The 6,641-nt window shown below is 55.1% G+C and overlaps 1 protein-coding gene across 1 annotated transcript in view; it reads left to right on the top strand.

Moving 5' to 3' along the window:
* IGSF21 (immunoglobin superfamily member 21) overlaps nt 1-6,641 on the top strand; it is a 119,733-nt gene that overhangs the window by 90,769 nt on the left and 22,323 nt on the right. The gene's annotated exons all lie outside the window — the stretch shown is intronic.

Below are 6,641 nucleotides of genomic sequence, written 5' to 3'. Positions count from 1 at the left end.
TCTCTTGGGGAAATGCAGTGGATGGTGTGGGGAGTGCAGTGGATGGTGTGGGGAGTGCAGTGGATGGTGTGGGGAGTGCAGTGGATGGTGTGGGGAAGTGCAGTGGATGGCACTTCTCGGGGAGGAAAACCCAGGAGCCTCCAGGGGGTCTGAGACATGGTCTCAGCGGGACGCACACCTGCGGCAGGAAGAAGGTTCTGACCCGGCCGCGTGCCCCTCCCTGGACCCCCAAGCCTTTGTGCATCAAGGGGCGAAGTAGAAAGCACACTGGGCGGCATGTCGGGGCTCCTGGTCCTGGGCTTGGCTCTGTGCCTCCATTTCTAATTCGCAAAGTGGGGGTGCTAATGCTCTGACCTGTCTCTGGCTGCCTGTGCCCCCCACCCTCAGTATCCCCATCTGTAAAATCAAGGGCCTTGCACCCAGTGGTGGCCAGAGCCCCTTCAGCACGGATGTCCTGCCTCCAGAACGCTAGGGTCGTGGTCTCAGCTCCGGCCTCCAGTGTCCCCCATTTTCTTATCAAATGGTATTTATCAGGGAAACAAAGCTTGCGGGGCGGGCAATCAATGGAAGCATAAAGGCGCCATGGAAAGCCGCGGCTTCAGGGGAAATTGAAAACCTCCAAAGGCCAGACCTCCAGGAGGACATTGATTCCCATGATGGCAGCAGGTGGAGCGCTCTGGCCTCCAGCAGGGCAGGAGGAGGCATGGCCTCCTGGCTCAGCACCAGCTGGGAGGGGGCGGGGAGGGGGGTGCAGCATGAGGGGGTTTCTGTACAGACCTCCTATAATCCAGCGGCCACGCCAGCTGCGAGGCAGGCACTGTACTGTGCCCCTTGCACAGACCTGGGCTCAGAGAATGGAGTGGCTCGGCCAAGGGAGGGAGGATTAAATGAGATAATCCACAGAACAGAATGCTCTGAGCTCAGGCCAATTTCCAGCGTTCAATAAATAGTGTCTCTTTATAGAATCAGCCAATCATAATCATGTCAGCAAAAACCAGGCACAATTAGGAGAAAAGTTGTGCCACCCTCTCCTCCACCTCCATGGCTCCTTTAAATATATGTCAAGGCAGGTTTCAAACATTAAACTCTCCTCATTGTTTTGGCCTGTCGGTGACATTGCATCACACACACTCACACACACACACACACACACACACACTCACTCACACACACACACACCCTACCTCCTAGCGAGTGGGGCCTCCTTTGTGCCCCGGGGGATCCTAAGGACCACAGCAGCCAACAGTGGTGCAAGATGGCCCCGCCCCTGGCTAATTTGGGGGTCAAAGGGAAGCTCCCCAGGACAGTGGGAAGATGGGGAGCCAGGCACAGCCCAGGGCCCCACATGCATTGTTGGCTCTGAGCAGTTCTGCTGCAGAGCCAGGCTTCCCAGTCTGCCCTCGCCGAGTGTGCATCCGGCACATCCTGGCGCGCTGTTTCCAGAGGCCTCTGGGTAGAGATCAAAATTCGAGAGTGGCTGTAATTTCACGCCTATAACAGCCCCGCTATGTGGTGGGGAAAGACATTTGGGAGCCCCGTGGGGGACACCGAGGGTTCGTGCCGCACGCCGTCATTAAAATGTTTTTATCCGAGCTGCAGATAAATCGTAAGCCAATTTCAAAGCGGCATGCTGGGCCCCGGGAACGCATTCCACACAGTCACAGGAGCATGGCCAAGGCTCTTCTTGGGGTGCAGGGCATGCGGGAGAGCATGTTCAGGGTGCGATGTTACAATCAATTAAACGTGGCGAGGCCCAGACAGCCCCACCCTGTGCCACCAGAAGCCCGAAGCACAGGGCTTCTAGCCCACCGTCACGGGGCAGAGCTGTCACACCGAGGGGCTCTACCAACCCACAGCTGACACTCAAGGCCACGTCCCGCCAAACACGGTCTGTGTGCCCAGCACTGGGTGCTGAATGCCAACCCACAGCTAACCGTGTGACCTTCACGAGAGCCCTCGGAGGCAGGCATGGTCACCCCCCGTTTTACCCATGAGGGAGCAGAGGCTCTGAAAGTTCCCGGGGCTCACCCATGTGAGTGACAGTCCCACCAGGCCTGCGGAGATCCGAGCAACTCTGAGCTCCCAAGGGAACCATCCCTACCTTTCGTCACTCAAATGCCAGAAAGCGATGGGCGGTGGGAGGTGGGATGCAGAGTGGAGAGAGAGGGGACCTCACCTGGGTAGGACCGAGGCCTCCCTAGGAGCACTTGGCTTTCGGAAACTCAGACAGTCGGGTGGGGCTCCTTTTCCGTCAGGCCTGTAGGAGTTTGGGAGGACAAAGAGCTGTGCCCCAGTCCCCATGGGTGTGCCCCTTCTCGCATCCTCTGCGACCGAGGGCCCCTCTCAATCCCTCTGAAAGGAGCACTGGACCAGGAGTCCAGCAGCCCTGAGTCCAAATCCAGGCAGGTTTCCACTTGTGGCAAGGACGGTCTGGTATTGAATGTCCTTTCTAGGAAAGACGAGATCAGAATGTCTTTTCTGTGAAAACATTAGAATAGGCCCCTCTGAGCGTGGTTACATCTACAAAGACCCTAGTTCCAAGTCAGGCCGAGCCGACAGCCACTGGGGGTTAGGGCTTCGACAAATCTTTTCTGGGGAAACAATTCAGCCAACACCAGGAACTGGGCCGGGAGGGAGCCGAGCAGGAGTCGCCGCTGTCTGACTGAATCCCACACTCGCTGCTCCCAGCCACAGGGGTCTCCCTCCACTGAGCATTTACTAATACGCCAGGCACTGTGCTGAGCTCCTCATAAGTTAGCTTAATGAGCCGGCACAACAGCTCCATTAGGCGGGCACACCATTCCCCCTTTGCCAGATAAGGAAGCCCAGAGGTGCTACCGCCTGCCTAGGCCACCCCGGCGCCGGTGGCGGGGCAGGGGTAGTGCCTCAACCACACGTCACCTCTCTGCTCTACCGGAAGTCGCAAAGTATCGATCGGCATTAGTAAAACGTCCCATCTCAGGATTCCTGCCTCTCTTCTGCAGGCTTCCAAGTGAGGTTGGCACATGAAGGTAGAATTTTGGAACCTGAGGCTGTAATGGCACCGAAGCACACCATATGCTTCCCAACCCTGGGGCCAGGGGACACAGCGCCCACCCCGGAAACAGTTGTTATGAACTCTGCACGACTGGGGTTTTCCCAGAGTATTTTACTGATTTTTTAAAAAATTGATTTCAGAGAGGAATGGAGGGAGAGAGAGATAGAAACATCAATGATAAGAGAGAATCACTGATCAGCTGCCTCCTGCACACCCCTACTGGGGATCGAGCCTGCAACCCGGGCATGTGCCCTTGACTGGAACCGAACCCAGGACCCTTCAGTCCGTAGGCCAATGTTTTATCCATTGAGCCAAACCAGCTAGGCCCACAGCGGTTCTCAACCTGTGGGTCGCGACCCCTTTGGCGGTCAAACAACCCTTTCACAGGGGTCGCCTGAGACCATCCTGCATACCAGATATTTACATTATGATTCATAACAGTAGCAACATGACAGTTATGAAATAGCAACAAAAATAATTTTATGGTTGGGTCACAACTTGAGGAACTGTATTTAAAGGGCCAGAAGGTTGAGAACCACTGAGCTAGGGCATTTTTTTCTAACTGGATTTTTATTAAGTACATCTGGTGCTTCCCCCCACCCCCGTGTTTTCTCTTTAAAATAACTTGTTTTATTGAGATAGAATTCACATACTCCAATCATTTAGAGTATACAACCCAGTGGTTTTCAGCATATTCAGCATATCCAGCAACCACTTTTAGAAGGTTTTCATTGCCCCAAAGAAGCCCTATACCTATTAGCCATTGTCCTCCCCCCCATATCCCCTCCCCTCCCCCCGAGTCCTAGGCAAACACTAACCTGCTCTCGGCCTCTGCGGATTTGCCTGGACATTTCATGTTCATGGGGTTACACAATGTGTGCTCTTTTGTGACTTCTATCACTTCGTATAATGTCCTCGAGGTGCATCCATACTGGAGCATGTATCACACTTCATTCCTGTCCGAGGCTGAGGAATAGTCTACATATGTCGGACGACCTTCTATTTATCCATTCACCCACCGGTGGCCAGGGGCTTGTTTCCACTCTGGGGCTATTGTGAATAGTTGTGCTGTGAGCATTCATGTACAAGATTTTGCGTCAACATATATTTTTAATTTCCTTGCAAAGTGGCATTTTGATTTGCATTTCCCCGGTGGCTAATGATGTTGAGCGACTTTTCATGTGCTTCTTGGCCATTTGGATATCTGCTTTGGAGAAATGTCTCCAGATCCTTTGCTCATTTTCGGTTCAGCTATTTGTCTTTTTATCATTAAGCTGCAAGAGTTTTTTATTCCAGATATAAGCGCCTCCTCATCAGATTATAATTTGCATACATTTCACCCCATCTCGAGTTATCATCTCACTTTCTTGATGGTGTCCTTTAAGGGAAAACGGTTTTCACTTTGATGAAGTCCAGTTTATGTATTCCTTTGTTTGTGCGTTTGATGGTCTATCTAAGGAGGCGTTTTTGGACCCAAGGTCACGATTTACTCCTGATGTCCTGCCAGCGGTCTTTGCAGTCTGCGCTCCCGCATTGAGGTTGGTGGCCTATCTCAAGCTCATTTCTGTGCGTGGCTGAGAGAGGAGCTGGCCTCTGTGAGCTGCAGGTGGATATCCGATGGTCCCAGCACCAGTTCGGGAACAGGCTCTTGGTCCCCTGTTGGAGTGTCTTGGCATCCTTGCTGAGAAGCAATGGACTGTGAATGTGAGGGTTTATTTCTGGACTCTCTGTTCTATTCCCTTGATCTGCATGTCCATCTTTATGCACTTCTGCTGCTTTCTAAAGCCATCTGGCCTCCTCCAGTCTGGCCTGGTCCTCCCTTGCTGTGTGCCTGTGGCCAAGGAGTCTACAAGAGGTCCCCCTGCAGCAGTCCCCCCAGCTCCTCCATTGCAAGAATCTCGCCCTGGGGCTGGTGAGCGCTCCCAAAAGGAGACTACAGGCTGCAGAGAGGGGAGGGGGCTGGCAGGCTGAGCCCACTTTCATGAGGCCAAGCCAAAATCAAGGATTTCCAGAGACCTGCTTTCGAAGACCGGATTCTTGACTTCGAGTCTCTGGACTCCCAGCCCAGTGCTCCTCTCTAGAAAAAGGAGCCCATTCCCAGAACCAGTGAATGGAGGGTTGAGGACCCCTCTTGTCTGGGGAAGCAGAGATGTCTATGGCTTCTTGTGGGGTGAAGAGAGCTGAGGGCTGAGGGTAGACCCTGCGCCCCATCCAAGGCCTGGCGATGCTCCCACAGGCCTGAGCGAAGCGGAAGGGACACAATGAGTCTCTGAAGGGTGCCGGTGGGAAAGGGGCTTCCATTGCAGGCCACCCTTCCAAGGAGCCTGCCTGAGTGCAGGGCAGCTTGGGCGATGTGAGTCTCCCAGGCAGAACCAGCGGTTGCAGGTGCACATGGCCATCCAGGGGGCAGGTGGGTCCCTGGAGGGAGGCGGCTTGAATGAGAATCCCTGGGGGTCTGCAGGCAGAGTCGCTGGGAGGCAAGATTGAGAGCCACCACCAGCATCCTCAGAGCCCAGGATGCCTGCTGGGTGGGAAATGATCAGCTCCCTCCCCTGTCTGGGAGCCTGAGCACTTGAACCCCCTGTTGGGCTCCAACTAATTATGTGAACTGGCCCCAGGTGACTGTAGTGGCCACAGGCTCCAGAGAGCCTGTCAGGAGGAGGAGTGGGCGGGTTAGGACCCAGGCCTCAGCTGCACAGGAGCCCAGGGCACTGAGGGGCAGAGGGTGCAAGCGCCACCTCCCACCCAGGAGCCCCTGGGTCCTGAGGACCAGACCCCCTTGCCCCATCCCTTCCCACCCCCCAGCAACAGGCTGGGCAGGCCCACCTTCCAGCCCTCTTCCCTCCCACCCTCCTTTCCACCCACCCTGGGTGCTGGCAGCCTGTACCCCGGCTCTCCCACGCTGGAAGGCAGGCGGTAGTGGCCACATGAAGAATTGTCCCTCTACCCAGGGCGGTTGGCTGGACACAGCACTTCCTTGGAGAGTTGAGGAGTGGTTCAGGGTCTGAACCTTGCATTCAGCCATGAATTTTAAACCCCGTTTGCTACGACCAGTAATAAAAGCGGCAAATGTTTATTGCACATTGACTATCCAGGTTCTATTTTGCACCTGTCAACACATTTAATTGTCATAACGGCCCTCTAAGGTAGGGCCTGCTGCCACCTTCCCTGTTTACAAGTGTGAAAACGGGGATGTTAACAAACGTGCCCAAGGGCACAGGTCCGGTGGGGATAGGGTCAGGGTTCCAACCCAGGCAGGGGGGCTCCAGAGCCTCTGGACCTGACCATTGCGCACACTGAGCCTCAGTTTCTCTATTTACTAAGTGGGGATGGGGGGGTACAGTCAACCCTCCCTGTTGGGGCACGAGAGGTGAAGGCCTGTGTCCCCAGCTCTCAGTGAGCTCACAAAATGGTATCTGCTCTTCCTTCCCACCCATTCTGCCCTAACCTTCACCCTGTCAGGGACAGCCGGCCTCAGAATGGGTGCCAAGCTGCAGGAAGGGCCCAGGGGGAGACCTCTACGCCAGGCAGACCCCTCTGTCCTCCCATCCTGGCCCACTCAGCAGCAGCCCTGAGTCCCCCCCCCCCACCCTCCACAGTCTTG

This window comes from Myotis davidii, unplaced genomic scaffold (genome assembly GCF_000327345.1).
Source record: "Myotis davidii unplaced genomic scaffold, ASM32734v1 scaffold299, whole genome shotgun sequence".
Lineage (NCBI taxonomy): Eukaryota > Metazoa > Chordata > Mammalia > Chiroptera > Vespertilionidae > Myotis > Myotis davidii.
This window is presented reverse-complemented; position numbering and strand designations above follow the sequence as displayed.